This window comes from Lissotriton helveticus, chromosome 5_1, assembly GCF_964261635.1.
Source record: "Lissotriton helveticus chromosome 5_1, aLisHel1.1, whole genome shotgun sequence".
Taxonomy (NCBI): Eukaryota; Metazoa; Chordata; class Amphibia; order Caudata; family Salamandridae; genus Lissotriton; species Lissotriton helveticus.
Genome location: NC_136065.1, coordinates 1,247,015,086 through 1,247,029,136, shown reverse-complemented (window position 1 = coordinate 1,247,029,136; position 14,051 = coordinate 1,247,015,086). Strand labels below are relative to the sequence as shown.

At 34.2% G+C, this 14,051-nt stretch overlaps 1 long non-coding RNA gene across 1 annotated transcript in view; it reads left to right on the top strand.

Moving 5' to 3' along the window:
- LOC144753565 (uncharacterized) overlaps positions 1 to 674 on the top strand; it is a 218,813-nt gene extending 218,139 nt beyond the window's left edge. The window contains exons 2-3 of the long non-coding RNA XR_013594414.1: positions 227 to 316; positions 581 to 674. This is a non-coding gene — a long non-coding RNA (uncharacterized LOC144753565). The remainder of the gene's footprint in view (positions 1 to 226; positions 317 to 580) is intronic.
- The last annotated feature ends 13,377 nt before the right edge of the window (positions 675 to 14,051 follow it).

Sequence of the window (14,051 nt, the reverse complement as noted above, 5' to 3'; positions counted from 1 at the left end):
ACTATCCCGGTGTAAGAGATGCAAGGTGGTTAGATACAACTACGGTACCGGATGAACCGAGACGTGCCATCAGTAAGAATGCTTTGAGTAACAACTGAGGGGTCAGAATTACTTTCTGAGCATGTTTAGCGCGGAATGAATCTCAATATTTGCCTATTACGGTTGGCAATTTTCACAATATGTGATCTTTATATATTCTCTTACATATGTTTTTGCTGTTTACTAGATTTGTGAGTCATCTATGACCTCAGTTCACTTAAGGAGCGATAATGTTTAAACATCTTCCCCACCTCGGATTACAAATAAAGAAGCACAGGTAAGAGATACTATATAATGAAAGATTTAATACTGCTAACTGTGGGTTACTCAGGGGACTTTTAGGAGGTATTTATCCCAATGCATAGAGTGATTAGTGGAATACACCTTTGTAACATGTTGGATGGTCTGTGGGATAGTATTTTGATGCACATTAAAGGCATCTTTATATAGAGGATGCAGTCTGTATAGTAACCATTGGGTGTAATGTATGTTGTATGTAAATACACATCCTTATGGAAGGATATATACTTATTCTCTCTAGAAGCTTTTTGATGCTGAAACCGCTCTAAATAAGATAACAGAAGGAGATAATAAGACAAAGGCAATCCTACCGGGGATTACTATACCATAAAGATACAGGTATAGTTTTGTTAAGACTCTTGCTGGTGGTTTATGATATATGAACAAGAAGAACAGGTTGCAAGGGATCATAACCTCCCCTTTTCTTTATATATGCTCCAGAAAAGGCATTGCGAGGTGGATTCTATTCAAGAAGAAGGAAAACACATACCACTTTATGGTCAACTGTTTAGGTAACCACACAATGCCAAACAATCCTAAATGCTATTATGTACTCTTGTAAGTTAGGCCTTGATAAGTATTTTATGAGAATGTCGGTCTCCCATTACTGCTGTGTACTGTTATATGAGCCTGTCGCTTTTGGAATTCAAATACTTAGGACTTTTCTGCTCAGCTTTTATATATGTATATTGTTGAAAAAAGTATAGATTTATGGTGTAAGTGTTAGACAGTACTCGCAAATAGAGTGTCCCATACTATCACACTTATATGGTCCGGGTGAAATAGGACCTAATATTTTAAATATTAGCATAATGAATATGTACAGTGGGATCATGGCCTCAGAGGTACTGGACTACCGGGCTCTACAACAATGTAAATATGTAAATAGTGTTCTAGTGAATAATCCTATAAATTGTGCTAATTATTTAGCCTATATATACATATGTATTTTTATGAGTCTTTAAAATATTGTATGTTGTCTATGTCTTGTAGCCCTGAAGAAGTCCTTAAATAGGACGAAACTCGTTGGCTACTGCGAAGAAAGGAGAACAAAATTTAAAGAATAAACAAAATGTGTGAATCACAATATTTGGTGGAACTATTTCTTTACCTTTAATTTGTGCGGATCAAATTACCTGTGTAATTGTCTGTTGGGAAAGTTCCTTTCACTCATTAGGAAACTCAGGGGTCTTGTTTCCTTTGATCATCGCACCATATGCCGACTATATTCCCGAAATTTAAATAAGTGCAGTACTGTATCCTAGACCTCATTTGTAAATCATAGTCTGAGAAACTGACCATAAGGTAAATCGTCCCTCAGGTTTCTGTGATGGTGACTGGTGTAACGTAGGAGGGTATTGCGTTAACTGATTTTTCTGAATAGGGTACTGTATATAGTTGAACTTCCTCAGCTTTGAATGACCATGAATTGGATGTCTTGTGATATATCATTCAACCACCTGTGGAAAGCTTGGACGTCGGACTTGGTTCCTATCCAGATCAGGAGGACATTGTCGATGTAACGTTTCCAAAGGGCTATATTGTTCTGGTATGGATTTCCTTCATTGAAAATGAAACTATGCTCATAATTATCCACATACAATATGGCTAGGTTCGGCGCAAAGCTGGCCCCCATTGCGACACCCTTGTTTGCCAAAATAATTCTTCCTGAATAAAAGAAAAGGTTTTTCATCATGGCGTTCTCAAGTAGGTTCAAGACAAATCAGTAGGGACTTAGACCGGTTGTGGTCTCTTTTTCAAGACAGTCCTTATAACTTCCAAGGCAGGTTTCTTTGGAATAGTGGTATATAAGGACACAATATCGATGGTAACCAATAGCTGTTGAGTAGGATTGAATGCAAGGTTATCAATCAACCTAATGGTTTCCATAGTGTTTCTTTTTTAGGTTTTGGTGGATTCAGCACAGGGTTTGAGAAAAATCAACATATTTACATATGGGTTTAGGATGAAACCACAACACAATACTATGGGGCGTCCTTGTAAATTTACCTTGTCTCATTCACATTCGATTAATGGCGGTATACAACCTTTACCACGCATTTTTTACCACGCATTACCATTAACACGAATTTTTTACCACGCAAAAACTCTTTCCACGCATACTTTTACCACGCATATACCTTTACAACGCATATACTTTTACAACGCATTATTTCGATTTTTTTATTATTAAAAAAATGTAGTTAAATATTATTTATTATAAAGTATTTATTTTTTAGTTTTACATATTATTTTTTTTTTAAATTATGATAAAGTAAAATATAAAAATAATTTGAGTATTTATTTATTATATTTTTTTATTTTATCAATAATTTAAAAAAATATATAATAATCTATTTATTAGTATTAATACCATTTGATGAGAATTATTTGATTATTTTAAACTTTTATTTAAATTATATATAAATTTTAAATAAATAAAATTATATTCAATATAATAAAATATATAATCTTTTGGGAACATTAAAAAAAATAATAAAAATTATATAGAAGTTAGAAAATATATAAATAGAGTATTTATTTGTAGTAAATTATAGATTAATTAAAAATACAAGTTCATAGTGTAATATTAACATATTACCAATACATTTAACATTGTGTTCCCACGGTTTAACATTGAATCCAATGGCAACTTTTGTCCTTCTTTTATTTTCATGACATATCCTATGTGTCCCGCGGTACATGGAAAAGATGAGAAAAAGAGGATGAAAGAAGAAAGAAAAAAGAGAAAAGGAAAAAGAATGCAGGTTAGAAGATAAAAAGATTATTTATACATATAAGAAATACACTTAAGAAGTATTGCAAGTAATTACAAAAATAAGAAAATAACGATAACTTGTTTAAAATATTTTTATTTTTCAACAGATAAATGTTAAAAATGTGCATACTTTTACTAATATTTAATACATTTATTTGCATTTTTTTAGCAATTGGGAAACATTTAAAAAATAAATTTGATTTTAATAATAAATAACAAATTAAATAGTCCTTTTTTTATTGTAACAGCTTAGTAACACGTATTGACGTTAACGTAAAGCGTAAGCGGCCATTTTGAACGGGACCCAAGGAGGAAGCAGCTGGAAGCTGATCTGCGTCCAGGTAGGAAACATTTAAAACTTTATTATATGTTTGTATTTACAAAATAATAATAATATATTGTAAGGAAAGGATAAAGAGAGGTTGCTTAATACGTAAATGTTGTTAAATACGTTTAAAAAATATGTCGCCGATTTAATAGCTAGAATATGCCAAATTCGGGTGTGGAAGGAAAAATAAAAAGAGTAATTTATATTGTTTAATAAAAAATGTTTTATAATATGTAATAGATATATGATGTGTACATTTTTACATTTTGATTTCAGTAATGTATAATTGAAAAGCAAATGCATTTTTGAAAGTTTTATTTGCTTTATGGAAAACTTAGGATAGAAGTTGAAGAGGTTATTTTATTGCTGGGAAAAGCTTCGTCGAAAACAAATAGATGTATTTCTAAGTTTGTAACATAGGGACGTTGAATTATGGAATTGATCCTATGGAGTTTTTCATTGGCATTCTATACGTAGTTTGAAATTAATTGTTTTTTTTGGTCACATTACGGTATTTAAATAAAAAGAGTGGTTATTCGGCTGAATATATTCTGATGAGTTGCGAGATATGGTTGAGCAGAAATGTAAATATATTGTTTCTTTGATTTGAAAATACGAAAAAGTTGATGAATTATTGAAGAAACGTATGGGATTGTGTCATTGAAATAAGATCTCAAAGGAAATGAAATGAATGTTTTCATGAAGCTTTTTGTTCACAATTTTGAGAAATGAGCAGTAAAATTTACATAGTAATTTTTCAAAAATGCATTAAATTAATAACTATTTTTTGCTAAGGGAAAATGTTAAAAAAAATTGTACTAAATGGTGAGTTTATCCAATTAGATTAATTTAATACAAAAAATATAAAAATAATACAAAAAAACCCGACTTTTTTAAATTTTATGTATAAATTTAGATTTTTTTTTTTACGCCAAATAAATTCAGAAAGGGAACAATTTTAGAGCAAAGCAGGAAAGTAATGTGAAGATGATGATTAAAAAGTTAAGATGTTAGCAATATTTTCCAGGTAATCTAAAGCCACACACAACGAAAACTGTTGTAAAAGTGCCAATAGTCTCTCGGACATTTCCTTTGTTTTATGGGTTATTCGTGGGTTTAGACTTCCTGTAAGAGCTTGAGAAATTCTCATTTCCTGAAAACTTTGCTCCTTCTTCAAAGTTTCAAGAAAAGAGTAGAAATTAGGGTGGGGTTTTCTAATTGTATGAGTGAAGGAGTTATGCCATCCCTTAATAGCATTATTTGTTTTAGCCTCTCCCTGTAAGCAAGTCGAATAATAGTTCCACCACTCCACATGGAAACATGGCTTCCTCCTGCGACCCGATCTGCTTAGGTGTCCAATCCATGTGTCTTCCATGTAATTTAGAATGGGTGCCAATTTTTCTTCATTTGCAATGTAATAATCAGATTCAGTAATGGCAGTGTAGTACTCGTCTACACTTTCGGGAGGGACAAAACAAAGAGCAGTTAGTTTTTTTAATTCTACCTGTAATTTGCTGTCTGAGGAGTATTCAGTAACCAGGGGTGTTTTTTGTAATTTACGCCAGAATGCCTGGGAAAAATTGAAAAAACACCCCTGAATTTGGGTATCCGTGTACATTTTTGTGATTACATTAATCATGCTCAATTCAAAATCAATGATAATTTTCCTAGGGCTTTGGTTTGTGGTTGATTTAATAACTGATAATAGTCCAGTGTAGGTTGCAGAAGTCTTATCAGGCAGCAAACTATATACTAGGGGAATAACATTGTTATTAATTTGGGCGTGTATAGTATACATTTGGGTGAATGGATGGGGTGTACTTTTAAATGTCCCATCCATCATCCAAATTTCACTATTTTCAAGTTTAACAAGATTTCTAGGTGTACTAAAAATTAATATACGTTTTTGAGGGTTTTCATTATCATGCAGAAGGAAAGGTTCATCAGAAAAAGAAATAGTGAGTTCATGAGGAATAACTATATCAGAAAAAGTATGGGGTGTATTTATTTGTGTGTTACTTGCCTGCTTTTGACGTTGAATAATTCTTCTCAAATTATGTATGGTAGGCATATTACTAGCTATATGATCTGGGACATGCTGAGCAACCTCTCGTAAAATATTTCCTGTAGAATCATTGGAGATGCATGCAAGTTCCTTCAAAGTCAAAGTCAAAAGCAAGCTTTATTCGATTAGTTAAAATCATAAAAGCAACAAGACAATACATATTTAAATATTTGACATATCACATAGTTCATATGGTTAAAATCATTAAAAAGTCATTAAAAGTCAAGCCCGGTAGCAGTATCTAGTGCGGTCAAGTAGTTAGAAAGTTGGTACACAAACAATTCAATCAAAGTGTAATAAAAAGGAGAATAATTAATTTAAAAACTTTGACAGAATCTACAATATAGTGAGGTCAGCCTTCCAAGTACCTCGGGGATAGCTTCCTGGCCTTCGTACGCATGGCTGCGACCAGAAAGCTAGCAACCCCGAAGACTGTCCTAGGGCTACCTAGTAGCTGTAAGTAAAGTAGGGCTGGGCGTACTTGCAAGTTCCTTCATTTCATTCAAAGTTTCTCTAATATCAACATCCATTGCAGAGGCAGAGTGGTTATGGTCAATTGTTTTTACAATAATATCATCAACCGTAACCGCTCTGCCGCTGCAACGGGTTGAGAAGTATTGCACTCATCTCCAATGATTTCTTGGGAAACTTATCCTTTCCTTACAATATATGTAACCCATATGACTTAAAAGATTGTTTCCTTTTCTTGATTTGATGTACTTTGCTGTTGGTTGAGCAGACATTTTCTGAAAAAAAAATCAAAAAATTAGGATAGTTATTTGATTTTTTAATTTTTACATAATACATACACATTATCCTGCACTTTAACTACTGCAGCAGTTAACTGGAGTTAGATTAGAAATGTATACCCCTACACTATCCATAACTTTCACTAATGCAGCACTTAACTGGAGTTAGAATAGTAATTGATATCCCTACACTATCCAACAATTTCACTAATGCAGCACTTAACTGAAGTTAGAATAGTAATTGATACCCCTACACTATCCAGCACTTTCCCTAATGCAGCACTTACCTGGAGTTAGAATACTAATTGATACCCATACACTATCCAGCACTTTCCCTAATGCATCACTTACCTGGAGTTAGAATAGTAATTGATACCTCTACACTATCCAGCACTTTCACTAATGCAGCACTTACCTGGAGTTAGAATACTTATTGATACCCATACACTATCCAGCACTTTCCCTAATGCAGCACTGAACTGGAGTTAGAATAGTAATTGATACACCTACACTATCCAGCACTTTCCTTAATGCAGGACTTAACTGGAGTTAGAATAGTAATTTATACTCATACAATATCCTGCACTTTATGTACTGCAGCACTTTTCTGGACATAAAATAGTAATTGAAACCCAAACAATATCCTGCACTTTCCCTAATGCAGTACTTACCTGGAGTTAGAATAGTAATTGAAACCTAAACACTATCCAGCACTTTCCCTAATGCAGCACTTAAATGGACATAAAATAGTAATTGAAATCCAAACACTATCCAGCACTTTCCCTAATGCAGCACTTAACTGGAGTTAAAATAGTAATTCATACCCCTAAACTATCCAGCACTTTCTCTAATGCAGCACTTAACTGGAGTTAGATTAGTAATTATTACCCCTACAATATCAAGCACTTTCTCTACTGCAGTACCTTCCAAATGAACAAATAAAAATTTTGATGATTGTCATTGTGATTTTAAATTCATTTACCTTCTTAGTTTGGTGTGTTTTCCTTGTTTGGTTGTTAGATTGGTTTGGATTTGATGTTCTATAGTATATAAAGAGTTGCTTGGTAATCTATGACCAGAAAAAAATGATTTTGTATGTTTTTCCTTTTAAATGTTTTATGAAAATTGGAAAATGTCTACATTACAGTTGAACAAATTAATGTTTACAAAAATATGCTTTTACACCAACTCACATTTTCACTAGTACAGCATTTTTCAAGAGTTATATTATATTTTGAAACCCAAATACTATCCAGCACTTTCCCTAATGCAGCACTTACCTGGAGTTAAAATAGTAATTCTAACCCCTACACTATTCTGCACTTTCCCTAATGCAGCACTTACCTGGAGTTAGAATAGTAATTCATACCCCTACACTATCCTGCACTTTCCCTAATGCAGCACTGGAGTTAGAATAATAATTCATACCCCTACACTATCCTGCACTTTCCCTAATGCTGCACTTACCTGGAGTTAGAATAGTAATTGATACACCTACACTATCCAGCACTTTCACTAATGCAGCACTTACCTGGAGTTAGAATAGTAATTGATACCACTACACTATCCAGCACTTTCCCTAATGCAGCACTTACCTGGAGTTAGCGTAGTATTATATACCCCTACACTATCCAGCACTTTCCCTACTGCAGCACTTATCTGGAGTTAGATTAGAAATTATTAGCCCTACAATATCAAGCACTTACTCTACTGTAGTACCTTCCAAAAAGAATAAATAACATTTTTGATGATTGTCATTGTAATTTTAATTTCAATTACCTTCTTAGTTTGGTGTCTTTTCCTTGTTTGGTTGTTAGATTGGCTTGGATTTGATGTTCTTATGGTATATAAAGAGTTTCTTGGTAATCTATGAGCAGAAAAAAATGATTTGAATGTTTTTCCTTTTAAATGTTTTATGAAAATTGGAAAATGTCTACTTTTCAGTTGAACAAATTAATGTTTACAAAAATATGCTTTTACACCAACTCACATTTTCATTACTACAGCATTTTTCAAGAGTTATATTATATTTTGAAACCCAAATACTATCCAGCACTTTCCCTAATGCATCACTTAACTGGGGTAAAATAGTAATTCTATCCCCTACACTATTCTGCACTTTCCCTAATGCAGCACTTACCTGGAGTTAGAATAGTAATTCATACCCCTACACTATCCTGCACTTTCCCTAATGCAGCACTTACCTGGAGTTAGAATAATAATTCATACCCCTACACTATCCAGCACTTTCCCTAATGCAGCACTTACATGGAGTTAGAATAGTAATTAATACCTCTAAATTATCTAGCACTTTCCCTAAAGTAGCACTTACTTGTAGTTAGATTAGTAATTGATACCCCTACACTATCAAGCACTTTCCCTACTGCAGCACTTAACTGGAGTTAGAATAGTAATTAATACCTCTAAACTATCTAGCACTTTCCCTAAAGTAGCACTTACCTGTAGTTAGATTAGTAATTGATACCCCTACACTATCCAGCACTTTTTTTAATGCAGCACTTTACATGAGTTACAATAGCAAATAATAAACATACACTAAACAGCAATCTCTCTACTGCAGCAAGAGTAAAAATACAAATTTTAAACACGATTACTGTACTTTTTAATTCAATTACCTTTTTAGTTTGGTGACTTTTCCTTGTTTCGTTATTAGATTGCCTTGGATTTGATTTTCTTATGGTATAACAAGAGTTGCTTGGTAATAAATGAAAAGAAAAAAAAACGATTTTATATGCTTTTGGTTTTAAATGTTTTATGAAATGTGTTTATTGTTTACATTTCAGTTGAAAAGTTTATTATTGAGATTACTGAGGTATTTAAAAATGAGAAATAATCTTACTTTCAGATGTATTGTGTTTTTAAATAAATTACGACGATTTTCTGATATTTAAATGGCTTTCTTTTTTGTCAGCTCTGTTGAGATGTATGCTTTGATCAGAGGGCTGTAAAAATATTTTTAAAAAAATAATGTCATTATTTATTTAAATGTTAGTGAGGTAAGTATTAAAAAAACGAAATACATTATACAGTTTTGCGTTTTCTGAACATGTTATCATGGTATTAAAAATATTATATTATTTTTCTAAAAAATATATATTTACCTCTAAATAAATGTTCAAGAAGAATGTGGCTTTTTTAACAAAATCCTTTATCTGGAGACGTTGTGTTGTTGACAGAGTTTGTAGGAAGTGTTCTAAAAAAAAGAAATATATACTGAATGTTATTAAAAATCTTTAGAATAAATAATTAAATATTTTACGAAAATATAAATTTAAGCTTTGTTACAGAATTATTTCGGAAACTTACTTGTTTAGTTGAGAAAAATGCTCCAAAACACGTTTTTGCTATAATCAAGTTGAAGGGTCAGAGGGTCAGCTTTTGACATCTGGTTACTCTGGGAGTTGTCAACCAACTGAATATAAAATGGTGTCTGGCTTGTATTTATAAGTTTTATACAGATATATCGTTTATTTATGAGAAATACCTCGTTAGTAACGTAATTTAAATATCTATCTAATAATTTGGAAACTAATAATTTAATTTGTCGTGTTTAAAAATATTCCTTAGTGATATTTTACGAAATTCGTGCCGTTTTGGCATCCATTTTGAATGTATTGTTGTGGTTTGCTTTAATGAAAAGAGTTGAAGGACAAATGAAGTAACTGAATATTTTAAAATGGTTGGTGAGTGTTTGTATGTTGTTAGTTTAATCGTAAATTAAATGATTTATTTATAAAATAAAATTTTATTTAATCGTTGACTTGGTAAAATATGTCAATTTTTTAATAATTGTATTATTAATTTTAATACTCGAGTATTAATTTTAATACTGGAGTATTAATTTATAGAAATCAGTTGTATTTAGTAATCGTGTGAATAAATATTGTTTAATGACATTTAATTATATTCGTTTTATTTTGGCATCCATTTTGAATATATTGTTGTGTTTTGATTTAATGAAAAGAGTTGAAGGACAAATGTAGTTACTGAATAGTTTTATATGGTTTAAAATGGCTGGTGAGTGTTTGTATATTGTTAGTATCATCGTAAATAAAATAATATATTTATAAATTAAAATTTTATTTAGTCGTCGATATGGTAAAATATGTAAAATTCGTAAACATTTAAGTAGTAATTTTAATACTCGAGTATTAATTTTAATACTTGAGTATAAATTTTTGCAAATCGGTATTATTTCGTAATATAACGTTTAGTTTTTTACTACATTTTAAAACACTTCCCCACCCAAACCCCCTATTTTCCCTGGATCCCGTCCCAGATTTTATTTAACAAAATAAAAATATATATATATATATAATTGCGTTGTAATAGTATGCGTTTTAAAAGATATCGTTGTAAAGGTAGTTTTTCATTAAATACATGGTACTGCGTTGTAATGGTATTCGTTGTAAAATACTGCGTTGTAAAAAATGCGTTGTAACGTCATACATCCTTAATGGCTGTATCCACATCCTATTTTTCAAACTATTCCTGACACGAGATAAACAGATGTAAATGAGTAGGAGTATCATCATGTATATGAATAAGTGAATTGTAACTTTTCTTTTTCTCATGCATTTTTGTGCTCAGCATATGCTGTGGGGATCCACAATGTAATTTACTGTATACAATGTAAAGATGCCCACATGTTATATGGTGTCCGTTTATACATTTACACCACCGCAACTAAAGAAGGAGTGAGAAGTCTTTTTCGTGGGTATACCCTCATCTTCCCAAATAACAAGCTTCAACAAACTGAGGGAGGGGAAACCAAAGGATTAATAAAGTGCATGTATGCAATGAATTAGAGACTGGTAAGTAATGACACAAAGGTAAATCAGGCTCACCTTACATTTATCTCAGATTTCAAGTGTTGTAGTGGTATTAATTATGTTGTTGAACCAGTATCGCTGTGTGTATTTATATATAAAATAAATAAATAAATATATATATATATATATATATATATATATATATATATATATCGCCGCTCGTTTTGCACCAAAGTTGCAAGGCACTCTTAAAGTGGGTGCTGTCACGAGTTGGTACACCGCGTATTCAATGTAGGCTCAAATTCCTTCCCAGTCAGTAGGAAAGAAAACAGCACTCCCGGAATTCTTGGGCAAAGCAGTATGTTTATTTAAACAGACAGACGCGTTTCGGAAAGGACTTCCTTCTTCGGTGTCACATACAGAGCAACGCGCTACGTGGCACCATTTTGAAAGCAGACACAAGGCATTGGCACGAAGGAGGGACAACTGGCATCTCTCTAGACAGGGAGGGCCATGCTGCTAGTATACATAACACAACTTATCGCTATTATACTCATCGTGAGCCTAACATGGCATTTAACATATTCGAGAGTATTCCCACAATTATGTAAATATTCTTACTTCATACAATCTTGCAGTGGATCGGCAATTTGCAACCTTAAACGGTTGCCCAAACAGTCCTTCATATCTGTGCATAATTAATGTCAATATGCCCGCATTAATAAGAAAAGGAATTGTTTTGACCAAAAACTGAGCCCAGAACTGATCAAAATAAATGATCACAAAACTTTCGATCTCATCGTAAAGTTAAACATATCAATCTGCATTCAATTACCAAAAAATACCATATGTCGGGAGTTAAACAAAACTACAAACACAGGGCATAAGGATTAAATTAATAACAGTACGATCTGAAGAATATAAACCTACTAATTCGTTCAGAGAACACATTACACAGAGAAGTACTTTATCATTCTTCACATTACCCCTTGCATCACTTCCCTATTAGTAAATTTAGCTACCAAGGTGCACTGCCAGTTCTTCTCCACTGTTTAAACCTCCAGGGACCTTGGTCTGCAAGTCTACAATATATCTGGATTCCAGTCTCCGCAATCGCTGCAGCCTATCCCCTCCTCTCACATTTTCTAATACCGAATCCAGACAAAAATACTGTAATAGGTTTCTATCGCTCTTATGCTTGATGGAAAAATGGCGAGCCACTGGCTAAGAGAAATCTTTATTCGCAATGTCACGCATGTGTTCCAGGATTCTTAGTTTGACAGGGTTGATAGTACTCCTTATGTATTTTAAACCACTGGGACATTTAAGGCAGTAAACTGCAAACGGTGTATGACAGGACATGAACTTATTAATCCTCTTCCCCTGCTTGCAGCCCTTAACCTCGTATGATAATGTACGCTTGCTATAGGCGCAGGCTTTACATCTTCCACAAGGGAAGAAACCCTTGTTTCTTAGCAGTGGAGTCCAGATGACTGTGTACGAGACTGTCTCGTTAGGAGCGTGCCTCCTTGAAGGTGATCAAGGGAGCAGCTGGCATGTCAGACCCAATGATGTTATCAGTCTTCAATACATGCCAGTGTTTCCTCATTATTCCCCTGAGCCAATTGGAGTCCTGAGAAAAGGAGGTAATCATCCGAAACCTCCCATCATCTTTAGTGTGTTCTTGTTTCTTTTTTAAGAGATCTTCCCTTGGTAGCTGTTCACTCTCTGTAGTGTATTCTTGAGGAGTTCAGTGCTATAGCCTCTCGTCAAGAATCGCTCAAAACTGTTTTTAGCTGCTTTCTCAAAATCGCATTTCATTGAACAATTGCGCCTCAACCTAAGAAATTCTCCATACGGGATATTTTTGATTAGGTTCTGAGGGTGGCTACTGGACGCATGTAACGTACTGTTACCTGCAGTCGGTTTCCTGTAAAGGGCAGTTTTTATCCTCCCTTCACTCCCTTCTACTCTCAGGTCCAGGTAGCTTGCTGCCACCAAGCTAACCTGGCCTGTGAACCTAAGTTGTTATTGTTTAGGTTCAGTAGGCTGATGTACTCTTCTGCCTCATTCACAGGACCATTCCACACCACGAATAAGTCGTCTATATAACGATGCCATGAAATAATTTTCTCCGGGGCCCAGGCTTTCGGTCAGAACATTCTACCGAGACGGCCCTGCTTTTTACAGCAGAGACCCTACGGGCGGCCATGGATCAAGGAAAGAAGGCTGTCCTTATCCTACTTGACCTGTCGGCAGCCTTCGATACGGTCTCACATAACATCTTAGTGAACCGATTGGCTGCCACAGGGGTAGGAGGGCAGGTCTTGGGCTGGCTTAGGAATTTCCTTAGCAACAGACGCCAAGTCACAGTGTTGGGTCAATATCAGTCTGAGGCTAAAGCCGTCAGCTCAGGGGTCCCTCAGGGCTCGAGCCTAAGTCCTGTACTTTTCAATCTGTACATGGTACCCCTAGTGAAACTGATCGCGTCATTCCAGATCAGTTCTATTTCATACGCTGACGACACCCAACTCATTCTGGTGTTGGATAGGGAACGGCCAGGTGCTGAGGAAGATCTTAAGGAATGTCTAGCAGCAACTTTTAAATGGATGACTAACAATCATTTAAAATGTAACGCTGGAAAAACAGAAATCCTGCCATTTGGGAGTCATAATCTGTTTTCCCCAAAAATGTGCTGGCCGGTGGATGCAGAAGCCCCTCCCAATACAATTACATCTGCCCGCAATTTAGGCATCAAATTTGATGACCAACTATCTTTTAAACATCAGGCTGTGGCAGTAGCTGGGACGTGCTTCCAGATCATAAAAGCTCTGAGGAAGTTTTTTGACCTACTTCCGCTGTCGGCTAGGAAAACAGTCGCAGTGGCCTTAATAAGTTCTAGGCTGGATTATTGTAACGGTCTATATGCTGGAGCCAACAAAATCGTTCTCCACAGGTTACAAATGGTCCAAAATGCGGCGGCCCGCCTTGTACTGCG